At 40.5% G+C, this 17,554-nt stretch overlaps 1 protein-coding gene across 3 annotated transcripts in view; it reads left to right on the top strand.

Annotated features, from left to right (window-relative positions):
- LOC134206095 (uncharacterized) overlaps positions 1-17,554 on the top strand; it is a 175,001-nt gene that overhangs the window by 97,522 nt on the left and 59,925 nt on the right. The gene's annotated exons all lie outside the window — the stretch shown is intronic.

A 17,554-nucleotide genomic window follows, 5' to 3' on the forward strand; every position in this document is an offset into this window, starting at 1 on the left:
GGGGCCTCTTGAAAGGAGGCTTCCGAGCCTCTTGAAAGGAGGCTTCCAGGCCTCTTGAAAGGAGGCTGAGGCCTCTTGAAAGGGAGGCTTGAGGCCTCTTGAAAGGAGGCTTCCAGGCCTCTTGAAGGGAGGCTGAGCCTCTTGAAAGGAGGCTTCCAGGCCTCTTGAAAGGAGGCTGCTGAGGCCTCTTGAAAGGAGGCTTCCAGGCCTCTTGAAAGGAGGCTTCTGAGCCTCTTGAAGGAGGCCTGAGCCTCTTGAAGGAGGCTTCTGAGCCTCTTGAAAGGAGGCCCGGGCCTCTTGAAAGGAGGCTTCGAGGCCTCTTGAAGGAGGGCTCAGGCCTCTTGAAAGGAGGCTTCTGAGCCTCTTGAAAGGAGGCTTGAGGCCTCTTGAAAGGAGGCTTCTGAGCCTCTTGAAAGGAGGCTTCTGAGCCTCTTGAAAGGAGGCTTGAGGCCTCTTGAAAGGAGGCTTCTGAGCCTCTTGAAAGGAGGCCTGAGGCCTCTTGAAAGGAGGCTTCCAGGCCTCTTGAAAGGAGGCTTCCGAGGCCTCTTGAAGGAGGCTGAGCCTCTTGAAAGGAGGCTTCCAGGCCTCTTGAAAGGAGGCTTCCTGAGCCTCTTGAAAGGAGGCTTCCAGGCCTCTTGAAAGGAGGCTTCCAGGCCTCTTGAAAGGAGGCCTGAGGCCTCTTGAAAGGAGGCTTCCAGGCCTCTTGAAAGGAGGCTTCTGAGCCTCTTGAAGGAGGCCTGAGCCTCTTGAAAGGAGGCTTCCGGGCCTCTTGAAGGAGGCTTCCAGGCCTCTTGAAGGAGGCTTTCAGGCCTCTTGAAAGGAGGCTTCCAGGCCTCTTGAAAGGAGGCTTTGAGGCCTCTTGAAAGGAGGCTTCCGAGCCTCTTGAAAGGAGGCTTCCGAGCCTCTTGAAAGGAGGCTTCCGAGCCTCTTGAAAGGAGGCTTTCAAGCTATCTGTGATCGTCGAGCTTGACGAATTTGTCATTTTATGGATGCGATGTGAACCCTCCTTCTCGAGCCGTGTTTTAGGTCGGGTTCATCGAGTTAGCTTCCTCTTCCTTCCTATGGGATTACGGGGAGTGCATCGGCTGATACTTTATCGGAACAATAGTGATAAAAAATCTCATTTCCTAATCAAGCTTTAATCACCCGGGTTCGTGACAAGGCTTGAGATGTGGCTTGTTTTTGTCACTTCGATTAAAATGATTTTCTTACACCGGTCCAAGTTGTCCGGGTACAAGGCAATTCTTAAAATGGTGCTGTAAATTTTGAAGGGGCCTTTAATACGGTCTGCATATCACCATCGAGCCGCGAGAGCAACTTTATTAGCCAATTCAAAGTCCTCATCAACATGAATCCCCATGCGAAGCATAAAAACCATTAGTTTACATGACTTCAATTTTCAATTTTAATTACCACCTCTCACGTGTCGTGTTGTCTTCATAACATTTCATAGTTTGTTTTTCCCAAAATGAAGCACCGAATTTGCGGACCCCACCTGTTGGCTCTTGCATACCCACCACTCGAATGAAAACCATCTCATGCAGCACATTTCAACATGACGACACGGCGGCGCGATGGTTCGGTTCTCGTGGGATTTCCGTTGCGCTCGAATCGAAGCAGAAAAATCAAAACAAACCCCCGAGCCCCCCAGCAGCAGCAGCAGCGGTGGAAACGGAACCACATCGAGCCGGGCAACAACCCGTCGTCGTGTCTCGAGATCGAGATCGATGTGCTCATGTGTGTGATTAGATTGGGTGGTCGCGTCGTGGTACGGAGTTGCATCGAATGCGTGCCCCACGGCGTGGCGAGCGGCGATTCGACGGTACCTACCTAATTAGTCGAATTTTTGTTTGCTCGATTAGCCCATCAACACGCCGATAATGATTGATGTTATGCAATAATGACAAAATTTTGATGTCTATGTTTTTCGTGCTCATTAATGGATAATTGGTTTCCAATTGATATGAAGTTACGGCTGCTATCGGTGGTCGCATTCCGATCCGTCTATTCATAATGAATGGGGCTGCAAGATTTGGATTATCGAAAATTCATAAATTCCAAGATAGCCATACCATTACTTTGCATGACAAACGAATCATACAGGCCAATGAATTTAAAACCTTTTAGAATGTTTTTAATGAAAAACATTGGGACAAAAAATATAAACTTTTTCTATGATAGAAGAACTGACATAATAAATCATTCGGCCGCTTCCTGTTTTATAATTATTTAGCTCATCGATTTGATTTTTTTTTTCTAATTGTAATCTAATTTTTGCTCAATACTTCACAAGAATTCCAGGAAAATAAAAAAAATCGAGAGATTTTTGAGATTTTTCTCACCCAAAATTTTTTGTTCAAAGTTGATACCTTCTTCGGAACAGTCGCCAGCTTGTCTAATCAAAATAATGATTTCCTTGGAGATAATGGTCGGGGAAAAAGTAGGTCGCGTATTTCGATATGAGATAGATTCCATGTGGGTCACTTATCGATTTGTCACACCTCAGGCGAATAATTATATTTGGTTGGTGTAGGTTTCGACACGGTTGTTCAACAACATGGGCTGAAATTGTGGTGTTTTTCACGTGATCCATGATTTGACTTTGATTCCAGAGTACTGAACGCACCGTGATAAAAATGTGCGCTCTTACCAGCATAAACCACAGAATACCGCTGCATAATTTACCTATAGTTTTAGCAAGTGGAAACAAAATCAAAATACGGTGTGCGTGTTTTGATTCAGGAAAACACGGTATCAATATCGGAGTATCAACAACAATGTCACATTTTGCGGAATAAGTGCCATTGCAGAACTGATTATTTTATTATACACAAGATCAATTAACTTCAGGTCCAATTTTTTTTCCAAACGGCATTACACTTGATGGTTCGTTTAGAGATGGTTCTGGGATATCCCGGTTCATCCGAATTGTCCTTGAGATTAAACCTTGCGACCCACAAGTACGACGATAGCTGTGGTTGAATTGCAGACTCGGAAACTATTGAACCGATCGGCGTGAAATTTTGAGGGTTCAAGAGCCCTCTGGAAGAGAGAACTCCCATACAAATGAAACACCAATTTCTTCATAACTCGAGAATTAATCGAGCAAATTTGGCATGTGTAAAAAACAGAAGTTTTTACGTTTGCTGTGCGATTACATTTGCCTTTTCCAAATATCTACTTCATCATCTTAATTAATTTTGGGAGAGACAATGTTCGACGGGTCAGCATGTATATATCTTCCGAAGACATGTTGTTTGATATAACACATGATTTTTATCTTCTTTTTTAATAACTCAACATTACTGCAGTTATTCATTGGAAACTTTTCAAGGTCTTCTATTCGCATGAATATCACTCGATTTTTTGTGGAAACATTCTGGACCGGACTGAGAATCAAACTCGCCATCTCCGGCAATACGACAGTATTGCTCGCAAGGCTAACTGTTAACAGGATCACCCATCAACCGATTCCAATCGGTTTAAATATGGCCCAGGAAGAACAAAACTAGCTCAAAAGTGCCACTACTTTTGCAGTCATTGAGTTTGATAAAAACGCCTTAACCTACCAAATAAACGAACTTAGGAAAAACCACATGATGGTAGGGTAAGACTGTATAATGCGCCCCACCTGGCCAAAACGCCCCCCTTTGATTTCTAGAAAACTATAACCAACTAGGGGTCAAATTCAGTTGGTACCTATAAATATTTGTAAAACTATCATCCTATGTGAATATGGGAATATTTTTGTATTACCTAATGAAAATATTTGCAAAATACAAAAAGTAACAGTTTTGATGTAACTTTTCATGTTTGTTTGCTCAGCATTCTGGAGCGACTCTGGCATACTGTCCGCAAAACTTGCACTGGAGCACTCAGTTGGGCAACAAAATTACTTTTCTCAGTGGTTAATATGATATAAAATTGCTTCCATCTTCAAAAATGTAACGATTTTCGAAAACATGTTTCACTGGCCAAAACGCCCCAGTGTAGGCAGGACGATATGCCCTTACCAACTGGACACAAGCGCAGCGAGCCTGCAGCAGTTGCTTCCAAATTGTATGGAAAATCATTCCACGGGGGCATGTCAGTCGATCCTGAGCGACCATTTCGAAAATATTTGAAACTCTGCACAGTTTTTCAATTTCATCTAAATCGTCATTTTTCGATATCAAATCTTCATATTGAGTCACGACTAACTTTTCAAAAGGGTGTATGTGAAAATGGTTCAAAAATATTTAAAAAGCTGCACAGCAAAAACGGAATGTTCGATTGTTATGATTTTTTCAGCAAAGTTAGACAACTAAATGGTGATTCTTAAGAAAATGTGCACAGTAAAAAAAAAATTTTTTGCCTTTAAAAATATCATTTTGTCACAAAAACTCAAATATCTCAAAACCCTATCTTTTTCGAACGTAATTTTTTAGGAAAACGGTCCATTATATTAGCTATCTACCATAAAAATTTGGTGATGGTAAACTAATAAACAAAAAGTTATGACATTTCAAACATTTCACAATTTTCACATTTAGTAAAAAAATTTTTTCTGTGTAAGTTATTTCGAGAATTGCAGTTTGATGCAGATTTTATTGTTAAGGGACGTGATTTAAACAAGTTGTTTTCATGATATTTTGATTTAATTATTCATAGCATCTATAAGAAACTTAGACACGATCCAGTGTTGTGATCAAAAGTATTGATAGTGTCATAATTTTCATTGCACGTGACTGGCGAAAAATTCTTTTAATAGTGTTGAAACCTGTTGATAATAACGTTGATAGAAACATATCAGAAATGTTATTTTTAAGACAAAAGCTGCAAAATCAAAGATTTATATACACGTGTACGTCTATAGTTTACCTGCAAAAAATATACCTCTTAGAGAATAGACTTTATGATCGGGAGGAAACGGGTATCTTCAACAACAACAAATGCATGATAGGTACATACCATGACAATGCTCACGAAAAAGCAAAAAAATTACTACTACTAAGGTTGTTAAAGATCTTATAGTAATTTTTTCTTCAGTCAAGCAAATGACACCAAACTAGTCAGTAAAACTTAAAAGTGATTTTGTTTATTGAAATATTACGAACAACATGAGTAGCCGCTTTCTCAACTGTTGTAGGCCGTTTGATGGAAAAAAGTGTTCAAAAGAGTTACGAAATCTCACCGAAAGCACCATAGATAAACTGAAAGCGACTGGTTATGCTCCAATGTCCACATTGAATACAAATTTACGCATTTGCACGTCCTGCCGTCTAAACGTTGACAAAAGAGCAATCTGTATATCATCGGTTGAGCAGAGCGCAGGAAGTTCGAAAACGACAGCAACTGAGGAATTGCCAGATGTATCGACAACAACTGAGGAATTACCAGAAGTATTAAGTGCTGAGAGCCTTGCCACCGTACCATCAGCGGAATCTGTTTCAACAAATCAATCGGAAGATGAGTGTATCCAAAAGGTCAACATCGAACGCTTTAACGAGGGCATAGCTGGGATAAAAGTGACTCCGATTAAATGGAGTAAGATGGACTACGTTTATTACCCGGAGAAAAAATACCGTGAAATAAACGAAGCTGTACGAAGAAACCTCTTCAAATTAGGACCTGATGATGTGGAAAATACAGACTACGATGAGGTAATTATAAATATGAAGGAAAGGTTCTCGAATGCAGCCACGACAAGGAAAGAAAAATTATTGATTTTGTCGATGCTGCCAAGTTCGTGGTCTATTCAGGATGCCATTGATGAGTTCAAAACCAATAGAAATACAGTAAAAGAGGCAAAACAATTGAAGAATAACTGTCTTTCAACCAAAAATACTAGGTCTAGTACTGCATTAACAGATGAGACAAAAGAAATAGTAGTTCAATATTTTGAAGATGATGAAGTAAGTCGAGCTATTGTATGTATGTATCAGTAAAAAAAGATGGAAAGCGTCAAGCAATCCAATAACGATTAATGATGACGACTTTGAAAGAAGCGTACACACGCTTCAAGGAAATTCGCGATAATATTAAAATAGGTTTTTCCTCATTTGCAAGCCTTCGGCCAAGGCAATGTAAGCTTCTTTCCAATTCAGGAACACATAATGTGTGTGTGTGCACAACCCATGAGAATATTAATCTTATTTTACATAGTTTGAAAAGAATCAATTTAACAAAGGATATTAAAATGTTTACTGGTAGTCTTTTGTGTGAAAATACAACATCAAATTGCTATCTACGATCTTGTTCGGATTGTCCAGATTCTTCATCATTGGAAAATACTTTATTCGCTGAGTTTGAAGAAAAATATATTGATCAGTTATCATTTGAGCAATGGGTGACCACGGATAGGTGTGACATAGAAACTATTGTAAAACCTGTAGATGAGTTTGTGTCATATTTTTGCTTGAAATTAGAAAGTTTAATCCCTCACGATTTCATTAAAACAGAACAATCCAGCTTTTAAAAAATACGAAAAATACATTACAAAATGGTGAATTTTTAGTCATTTGTGATTTTCTGAAAATTACAGCTTTGTATTGCAAGATGAAGTGCAGTCCCATCACTGGAACGTACAACAAGCTACAATTCATCCATTCGTTATTTATTTTAATGGAAGTACGCAAATTGAACACTTAAGTTTTATTATAATTTCCGAAGATTTAAGACACGATTCAGTATCCGTAAACTTGTTCATTGAAAAATGATTAACTTTTTACGCGTTGATAAGCATAAAGAAGTCAAAAGATATATTTCATGTCTGATGGAGCAGCGTCGCAGTACAAAAATCGTAAGAATTTTTCGAGCCTATGTCAATTTAAATCAATGTACGGAATTGATGCAGAATGGCATTTTTGCTACATCACATGGCAAAGGTCCTTGTGATGCTATTGGAGGAACAATAAAGCGCATGGCCACAAGAGCAAGTTTAGCCAAAGAACGTGAGCATCCAATTAAAACTGCGAAAGAACTTTTGATTGGGCAAATCGTAGAAAAGAAAAGATTTAACCAAATTATCATTTTGTTTTACTACTACTGAAGGGTACGAAATAAAGGCTTCAGAGCTCAGCGAGCAATTTAATAACGCGAAAACGATCCAAGGAACCCAAAAATTTCACTGTTTCATTCCATTGTCGGAAAATAAAATTAAAGCAAAACTATACTCAAACTGTGCTGATAATAATTCAAAAGTGTTCGATATTTTAAAAATTTGAATAAAAATAAATAAAAATAAGTATTAATAAACTGTTTTCATGATATCATAACCCATACCAAAATTCAAACCCAAAACTCTTAGAGTTTCTATAACAACATTGTGTAACTGCCACATTTAATTTAATACTTAGGATAATATTAATTCATTTTTATTTATTTATACATATAATATTTATACATATAATATACATAATATCGATGAATACATAAATATGGAATATCATACAAACAACTTGTTTAACTCACGCAAGGCCCTTAACAATAAAATCAGCATCAAACTGCGATTCTTGAAAAAAAAAATACACGGAAATTTTTTTTGTTTACTATATGTGAAAATTGTGAAATGTTTGAAATGTCATAACTTTTTGTTTATTAGTTTACCATCACCAAATTTTTATGGTAGATAGCTAATATAATGGACCGTTTTCCCTAAAAAATTACGTTCGAAAAAAGATAGGGTTTTGAGATATTTGAGTTTTGTGACAAAAATGATATTTTTAAAGGCAAAAAATTTTTTTACTGTGCATATTTTCTAAAGAATCACCATTTAGTTGTCTAACTTTGCTGAGAAAATCATAACAATCGAACATTCCGTTTTTTGCTGTGCAGCTTTTAAATATTTTGAACCATTTTCACATACACCCTTTTGAAAAGTTAGTCGTGACTCAATATGAAGATTTGATATCGAAAATGACGATTTAGATGAAATTGAAAAACTGTGCAAAGTTTCAACTCAATAGAAAATCATGAATTAAAAATTTTCTTAAATTTTGATGCTGTTGCTTGGAATCGCTCGAAATGTAATTCATACCTGCTTGGATGGAGCTATGTTGGTTTTTAATGTCAAGCGCATAAGGATTTGTAGCCTTTTATTATGGGATTGATAAAATACTAATGAAGGGCTATTAAATGATTTTGGTTGAGGTGGGGCGTATTGGCCAGGCACTTTTTAAATTTCATTTTTTCACGACTTTTCAAAAGCTTTATTACGTGTTATCTGTTATATTTTTAAGTGACTACTCACGGGCAATGCATTTGTGACTTCTTGCACTACCAAATAACACAAAGTTTGCATAAATTGCGTTGAAAAGTAAAAAGTTATCAAGGAGTTGCCTTAGGGGGGGCATATTATACCGTCTTACCCTAATTGCCTATTTTCCAAAATTTACCCATGAACCATAACTCGGTCAACACGACTATCGGTTCCAATCAAGGGGCAACTAACTCTAAACTTTCGACAGTATCCAGAAATACTAACAAATACTAGCAAAAACCTACGTCGTATCCACGACAAATTGATCGAAGAGCCCTGGTTGGGAAAGCATAAACGACGCCACCCAGTAAATACAGTCCACCTCGTTTTATGCAACACATTAATTTCAGTCTCTTTTAAATTTCTAAACAACATACCTGAACAAGTATTTATATAACCAATACTTTCGGAACAATCTTTGGGGCTCCTGTTTTGGTTTTATAGCATTAGAAATATAAAATGCGATTTGTATGTTTTCTAGAATCTGTAGGAGGTGGAAAAAAGATGTTTTCAAAACGGGGGAGCACTGTGTTTCATTAACTAACCGACAAACGCCATAACAACCGAACTAGCAACCGTATCGTTGTTTGACGAAAATCATGGATACTAGAAAGACCACGAAATACTATCGCGGGACAATGAGTAATATTTTCTCAAAGTTTAGAGTTGGTTGCCCCTTGGTTCCAATCGTTAAAAATATAGTCCAGGTTAGGAATGGGCGATACCGATACGATATTTCGGGAATCGATATTTTGTATCGATTTTTTTATGTTCGATATTTGACCGTATCGATTTTTTGTAGCTGATATCGTATTTCGATTTTTTCAATTCCGAGGCATTATCCGTTGCTGCTTTGTTTGAACGTGTGTAAAGTTGTTCGAACAACCATTTGACAGTTGGCGGCTCGGTTGGAAAAAATTAAAACGGTTTGATTTTGGTTTGAGTTGTCGAGGGTGGAGTCAAGGTTCGCCGAACATGTTTGAGCATTTGTAGTGAAGTTGCACAAACCCCCATATATTTTTTGATGGTTGGTGCTTAAGTTGGCGCTTCGGTCGTTCGTGTGTGATATTGTTGGTCGAATAAATCGATTGTTCGTGTCGCTGTTGGTAAAACTTGATGGATGTTTAAATAAACGAGAGGTGGAGTCAATGTTAGTCAATCTGCTTGACCGTGTGTACGTTCCATAATATAACAAATGATGCCATTGAATATGCTTCTTCTTTGACTGACCTGGTGGATGTACTTCTCTTGCTTGGTGACTTCAATCAACCTGGGCTTACTTGGCTGCAATCTGGCCATAGGTATGCATTTCCTGATCCGGATAATTCGACAACTACTCCTGCCAGCCGTCTACTCATCGATGGAACTGCTTTCCTTGGACTAAGCCAGATTAGTTTGATATCAAATTTCCAAAATCACTTCCTCGATTTGGTGTTTGTAAGCGAAAATTTACTTCCTGACTGTGCGGTCGATGAGGCACCGGATGCCATCGTTCCGCTCGATAATTATCATCCTGCTCTGGTGATATCTATCGCGAACAGTGATCATGTCAGATTCGATGATAGCTCGAATGCTGACTGTTTGAATTTTCGCAAGACAGATTTAGAGCTACTCCGGCGCAAATTATTTCGATTTGACTGGAATGCTTTGAATGACTTGGACATTGACACAGCGGTTGGCCGTTTTAACTGTTTCCTCAGTGACTGCGTATTTGCCTCCGTACCGAAGCGCCAACCTCTAAGAAAACCACCATGGACTAACGCTACGCAACCTCAAGTGGGAACGTGCTAAGACTCTTCGTGCCCTGACTAACCGACGTTGTGCTATCACTAAACGAAATTTCTCAATCGCTAGTAATTGTTATCGCCGCTATAGCAAGCATCTTTACAAGCAGTATGTGTGTCGCATGCAGTATAATCTTCGCCAAGGGATTCTGGTCGTTCGTCAATACAAAGAGGAAAGAAATCGGTCTACCGTCAAGAGTGTTTCTTGACAATGATGTTGCCTTGAATGCCGAGGACAAATGTAATCTCTTCGCCAAACACTTTCGACCGTCTTTTCTAATGCTTTGCCATCTCAAGTTGACATCGCAAGAGCAGCGAGAGATGTACCTAACAATGTCATCAGCATGGATGTCTTTACCGTTGAAACTGATAAGGTTGTCTCGGCGATAAATAGGTTAAAATCGTCCTTTTCAGCAGGCCCTATTGTTATACCACCAGCGGTTCTGAAAAAGTGTTCTGATATCTTGGCTATCCCTCTGTGCATCCTTTTCAACTTATCACTCCGTCAGCAAAAGTTTCCTACTCAATGGAAGTGCTCTACCATGTTTCCGGTGTACAAGAAAGGAGACAAATGCGAAGTGAGAAACTACCGAGGCATTACTTCTCTTGGCGTGGAATCAAAAGTGTTCGAGTCACTGATCTACGAAAAACTGTTTGTCTCATGCAAAAACTACATCAGTTCGTATCAACATGGCTTCTTTCCGGGTAGATCCGTAGAAACAAATCTAGTCAATTTTACATCATATTGTATGGATAATATGCGCAAAAAGCTCTAAGTCGATGCCGTGTATACTGATCTACAAGCAGCATTTGATAAAATGCATCACGACATACTGCTTGCAAAACTTGAAAAAATGTGATGCTCTACAACATTCTGCAACTGGCTTCGATCATATCTAGTGCAACGTCAAGTGACCGTCATCATTGGAGATCACTCATCCCACTGTTTTTCGAACGGCACCGGAGTCCCCCAAAGAAGCACGCTGTGTCCATTGTTGTTTATGCTCTTCGTGAATGACGTAACTTTTATCCTGCAGCGTGGAGGCCTGCTGTTGATGTTTTCAGACGATCTCAAATTATATCTTGTTATTCGAAATCTGGCGAACTGCCAAGAATTGCAGAAGCTCTTTGATTTATTCAAATGTTGGTGTGAGCATAATATGATGGCCCTGGTTGTTTCTAAGTGCTACGTAATAAGCTTTCATCGCACTACCGAAACCGTGGTTTCCGATTATAGTATCGCAGGTACAACTTTACAATGTGTGGATCATGTTAAAGATCTAGACGAAGTGTTGATTGACAGGCTAACTTTCAGACGTTATTTTCCAACTACGATCGACAAAGCGAATCGCCAGCTTGTTTTCATTTTTAAAATCTCAAATGAATTCCGCGATCCTTTATGCTACAAAGCTTTATACTGCTCATTGGTGCGCTCTCAACTCGGATTTTTCTTCTGCTGTCTGGAATCCTTATCACCATACCTGCGCCATCTCCCATGGACGGATTCGCTGAATTTAGCACCATATGCTGATCGCTGTAGTCTGCTGGGGCTGGGGCCACTTGATAAGCGGAGAAACGTGGCGCAAACCGTTTTCATCCCCAAACTTCTGTTATCCGAGTACGACGTGCCAGACTTGTTGGCAAAAAATCCATTGTATGCACCCTCACGATCCCTTCGACCTCGAGATTTGATAGCTGCTTTGTCGCTATGATCCGCCATTTCAACGAGGTGTTGGACCAATTCGACTTCAACATCAACACCAGTTCATCCGCGTTTCGTCAACACCTAAACAGATATTTTATCAACTGACCTTTAGTTTTAAGTTTTCATGTAGACGACACAGTCAGATGAAATAAGCAAAATAAATAAAATAAATAAAAGAAAAAATATAGCACATTAGGCACAATGTGTTTAAAACAGCGAAACTTTGATGTGAGTCGATGACTTGAAATAGGAAATCAGTAAAAACATCGATTCGGCAGTATCGATATTTGCCCGAAAAACGCCCATTCCTAGTCCAGGAAGCATGAAAATACCATTGAATGACTTTTGAAACTATGAAGTTTGATATGTCACATGATGGGGTTTGTAGGCAATATAACTCACGAACGGATGGATCGATTTGTAAGATTTTATAATTAATCGATTTGTCAGTAGATCAGCTGTGTTTATATACATGAATAAAAGATAGAACATTTCGCTGGATAAGATGAACAAATGTAAAAATACTACGTTTTTAGAGTAAAATCAGTAGTGATTTAGTTTCATTCCAAATTTTGACCACTATTCTGGTTTGAATCTGGAGCAAAATAAAACAAATTTGCTGGTTTCCTTAGCAGTGTTTCATTCATGTTTTCTCAAATTTTCAATTAAATTGAATCACTATGTTGCTACCAAGAAAGGTTCCGTAACTGCAAAGTGGATTGATCTGCAGACAAAATGGCGCGTTCATATACTAAAACAATTGAAAAATATTGGAATCTCATGATTCATGCGTGGCCACGCGTGGTTCAAATCTGCAGAAAAATGAACGGAGCGTTATACCAGTTTTATTTTTTCGACGGTTGACTGGTATAAACAATGGATCTAGAACAGCTGCTGGGAAAATTATTGTTTCAGATTCATATTCAAACTGACAGCGAACGATTTGAATCACTGCTGATTTTACTCTTATGAATTTAGAATAACCATCTAGCTCGAGCTAAAGTCAATGGAGAGGGCGGCGACAAATGAAAATAAATACTCTCAGATAAATACTTGATACTTGATGGGCTACAGCTCTTCGATGAACCTATGCCGTATGGAGTATCCTTCTCCATTGGACTCGATCTTTGGTCAATCGCTTCCAGTCGCCCTGAACATTGAGCGCCCTCAACTGCAAAAAGCCATCGTGTACGCGGCCTTCCACGAAGCCTGCGGCCTCTTCCGGGTTCTCTACTAAATATTATCTTCGCTTGACGTTCTTCCGACATATGAACAACGTGACCAGCCCACCGTAGTCTGCCGTGTTGTATAAGCTTAATAATATCCAGCCCTTTATACACCTGGTACAATTCGTGATTCATGCGACGCCACCAGATACCGTTCTCCTGTTTACCGCCGAGTATTGTCCACAGCACCTTACGCTCAAACACTCCGAAAGCTCTCCGATCAGCCTCCTTTAACGTCCATGTTTCATGGCCGTATAAAGCCACCGGTAGAATCAGAGTAGTATACAGCGCGAGTTTTGTTTTCGTTTGCAGACTACGGGACTTAAGCTGGTTACGAAGTCCGTAATAAGCCCTATTTGCAGCTGCAATACGCCTTTTCACCTCGCGGGTAACATCATTATCGCACGTCACTAATGTTCCAAGATACACAAATTCTTCTACCACTTCAAATTTTTCACCATCCAGCACTATTTCGCTACCACCACCACTAATGAACCCACGTTGATTGCCAGCGACCATGTACTTCGTTTTGCTGGTATTGATCGTGAGTCCAATCCTCGCTGTCTCCCTCTTAAAAGGCGCAAAAGCCTCTTCCACGGCACGGCGATCAATTCCGATAATATCGATATCGTCCGCAAATCCCAGGAGCATATGCGATTTTGTGATAATGGTACCGCTTCTTTGCACACCAGCTCTCCTAATCGCTCCCTCGAGCGCTATATTGAACAGCAGGTTCGAGAGTGCATCACCCTGCTTTAATCCATCTAAGGTAACAAATGACGTCGATATTTCATCCGCAACCCTTACACTTGATTTCGATCCGTCCAGTTTCGCCGGAAAACCATGTTCAAGCATAATGTGCCATAATTCATTCCGTTTCACTGAATCGTACGCCGCCTTGAAATCAATAAACAGATGATGTGTCTGCAAGTTGTACTCCCGGAATTTATTAAGGATTTGTCTCAGGGTAAACATTTGATCCGTCGTTGATCGGCCCTCACGAAAACCTGCTTGGTATTCACCGACGAAGCGGTCTTCAAGCGGTCTCAATATGTTGAGCAGAATACGGGACATAATTTTGTACGCCGAATTAAGGAGGGTTATTCCTCGATAATTGGCGCACTCCAGTCTGTGCCCTTTCTTAAAGAGAGGGCAAATGAGGCCGTCCAACCAGCTAGCAGGCATTTCCTCGTCTTCCCATATTTTCGACATAATATGGTGCAGAACTTCATAAAGCTGCTCACTTCCGTGTTTGAGAAGTTCAGCCGGGAGCTGGTCCTTCCCCGCAGCCTTATTGTTTTTCAGCTCCTTAACAGCTTTTTTAACCTCATCTAGTGTAGGTGACTCCATAGCTTGTCCATCGTCGCTAATATTTATTCTGTTCACCGATGCACCGTCACTTCCTCCATTCAACAAAGTCTCGAAGTGCTGCTTCCACCTGGCAGCCACTTCACTTTTTTCTGTCAGCAAATTCCCTTGTTGGTCGTTGCACATGACGGGAGATGGCGCTGTCTTTCTCCGCACGCCATTGACAGACTCATAAAACCTCCGCATATCGTTCTGCTCCATTTTTCCTGCGCCTCACTAATAACTTGTTCTTCGTACTCTTTTTTCTTCCTGCGGTGGGTTCGTTTTTCGGCTGCTCTTGCTTCCTTGTACCGATCTCTATTCGATCGGGTACCCGACACCAACATCCGGCTTTTGGCAACGTTCTTCTCGTCTGTCACAATCTGACACACCACATCGAACCAACCGTCCTGGGTCGCCTCTGTGCAGTGCCTACCACTTCTCGTGCTGTTGTGCTCACCGCTCCATGGATCGACTCCCATAGATCGTTGATGTTGTCGCTAACTTTGATTGCACTTATCCGTTCGTCGAGCTTCTGGCGGTACTCAGCCGATACTCCTTCCGCCGACAATCGCTGGATATAGTAACGCATCGTTCGCTGTGATCTTTCGTTCGATACAGTTGACAACCGTGATCGAATTCTACTGTCAACGAGGTAGTGATCAGAGTCAATGTTCGGACCTCTGAATGTCCGCACATCGATAACATCCGAGAAATGGCGCCCATCCACCAGAACATGGTCTATCTGGTTGCAAGTTTCACAATTTGGGTGTCTCCAGGTGTGCTTTCGGATGTTCTTTCGTGCAAAGTAGGTGCTACTGATGGCCATCCCTCTGGCAGCAGCAAAATTTACTAGCCGTAGGCCGTTCTCATTGGTAGCGGAATGAAGGCTCTCCCTACCGATTATGGGACGGAAAAAGTCCTCTCTACCGACCTGAGCGTTAGCATCTCCAATAACAATTTTCACGTCATGCTTTGGGCACTCTCCATAGGCTTTATCAAGACATTCATAAAACGTGTCCTTCACGTCGTCGGATTTATCGTTTGTTGGTGCGTAAACGTTGATTAGGCTGTAATTGAAGAATTTGCCCCGTATCCTCAACACACAGATTCGTTCGCTAATGGGTTTCCACCGCATCACTCGCTTCATCTGCTTGCCCATCACTACGAAACCAACTCCATGCTCTGCTTTTCCGCCGCCGCTGTGATAGATGTTATACTTGAATGCAGTGTTGGTCGTGGGGTCCACGGCTCGGAATTCACGTTCTCCGGATCTAGGCCATCGGACTTCTTGAATAGCGGTCACGTTCACTCGTCCAGGTTCATTAAGGGTCCTGACATTCCAGGTACCGAGTTTCCAATAATAGTCCTTATTTCGTTGCCGGGTCGGTTGCCAAAAACAACGTTCTCTTTTTCTTCTATTTCCATTTTTCGTGGTATTTAAGAGGCTTCAGTAAGCTACCTTACGGGGTCGCGTTACCTACATACCTACATCGCGATTATGGGGCTGCCACCTTAGGTATAGCTGACGCGATACAGCATTTCGTTGACCAGCCGCTGGGTACCAGGCAGAATACAAATACAAATACAATTTAAATTTACTGCGAATACAAACGTGAGACGTATCACTTCTCATGTCCCACTACTAACTTTTCATAGTGAGAAGTAAGAAGTGAGAGATTATTAGTAAGAAGTGAGAAATGAGCGTCTCACTTCTCTTTTTGCACTACTCATTTCTCACTTCGTACTGTTAAAAGTGAGAAGTGCGGAGTGAGTAGTGAAACGTATGATTTCTTACTTCGCACTACTCGCTTTTCACAGTGGAAAGAGAGAAATGATAAATGATTAGTGCGAATTGATGAATAAGACATCCCATTTCTCACTTCTCACTGTGAAAAGTGAGAAGTGCGAATGAAGAGTGGGAAGTGAGACACCTCACTTGTCATGACGTTATGACCTGTTCGAATGACCTATTCGGCCAATGACTTTCGGTCTAGTGGCCTTCGATCCAATGGTTTTCGGCCGAACGACCCTTCCCCTAATAAATCACACATGAAGCTTTGAAACGTGAAATGAGGAACAATGTGATTTCACATGGACTTCTAACCAAAAGAGCTTTGACATTAATACTTCGCTAATGACCGATTCTGATGCTTCCGGAGGCTTTCTCAAAGGCCTCGGAACGGACTCAAGGTTGTCATAATTCCACTTGTCTTGCAAAATGCTGTAGTTTGACGCCCATTTTGGTTGTGATATAAGCCCTATATACAAATCTACCGAAATGGTATGAAAAGGAACGAAAAAGTACCATTCTGTTGAACTTATGTCGCCTAAAAAGGAAGTTGTGATCAAATTTACTGCATCTGACTCAGTGACCCACCGGAATAATTCCGGATAGGAGGACCACATCACAAATCCCAATCCAATGTATGTTATGAGTTCTGGGATCCATACGAGCAGAATAGTGATAAAATCAGGCCAATACAACATAAAATGACAAAATGACGGCAATTTGATTTTTTCCTTCACTCAGGCAGATACGGGTTAAAAACCGAAATCCAATAGAATGTAGCCGTTGATTTTGATTTTATTTCTGGTAGTCAATAAATCCCCGGTGATGAAGTTTGCCGCATTGCTATCCATTGTTTCAAGCACTTCCTTTTTAATTAACAGCAGGGTTGCCCTATTACTTCAAGTTCAGCGTGTTTAGCTGATGTGTTATAGGTGAGCGAGACGTTTCTGTCATTTCTTCATTGAGATTGACAAGCAAAAAATGTCTACCCAGGCTTTCCAAGAAATTTTTAATTTCATCCCACGGCAGTGTAGATAAAGAAGTACCTCGTAATCTGCATTCATTTATTTGCATAGTTTATTCGAGCAAACAATAACAGTATCCGACTCTTTTGCAATTGTTGCGGAAGTGTCATATATATAAGCAAGGACATATCGGTGAACCATGCAATGAACACCTTTGGCATGTTGAGCAAACTATTAACTCTTCTCTGAAATCCTGATTTTGATCCAAGCAATGCTGGTGCACACATCAGGACCACCGGTTGAAAAACACTGTGATAGACCATTCTTGTTTAGATTCCCACAAACTTGGTGCGCTTCTGCAACACTTTTTTAGTTTTGAATTAGAGGTTTTACTAAGACATCTTCTTCTACATTCTATCTGGAACTGAGCCTGCCTTGACAACTTAGTGTTCTATTTGCATTTCCACAGGTCACCAATGCCTATCTCTACTACTAC

The sequence above is a fragment of the Armigeres subalbatus genome, chromosome 1 (assembly GCF_024139115.2).
Source record: "Armigeres subalbatus isolate Guangzhou_Male chromosome 1, GZ_Asu_2, whole genome shotgun sequence".
NCBI classification, from domain to species: Eukaryota; Metazoa; Arthropoda; class Insecta; order Diptera; family Culicidae; genus Armigeres; species Armigeres subalbatus.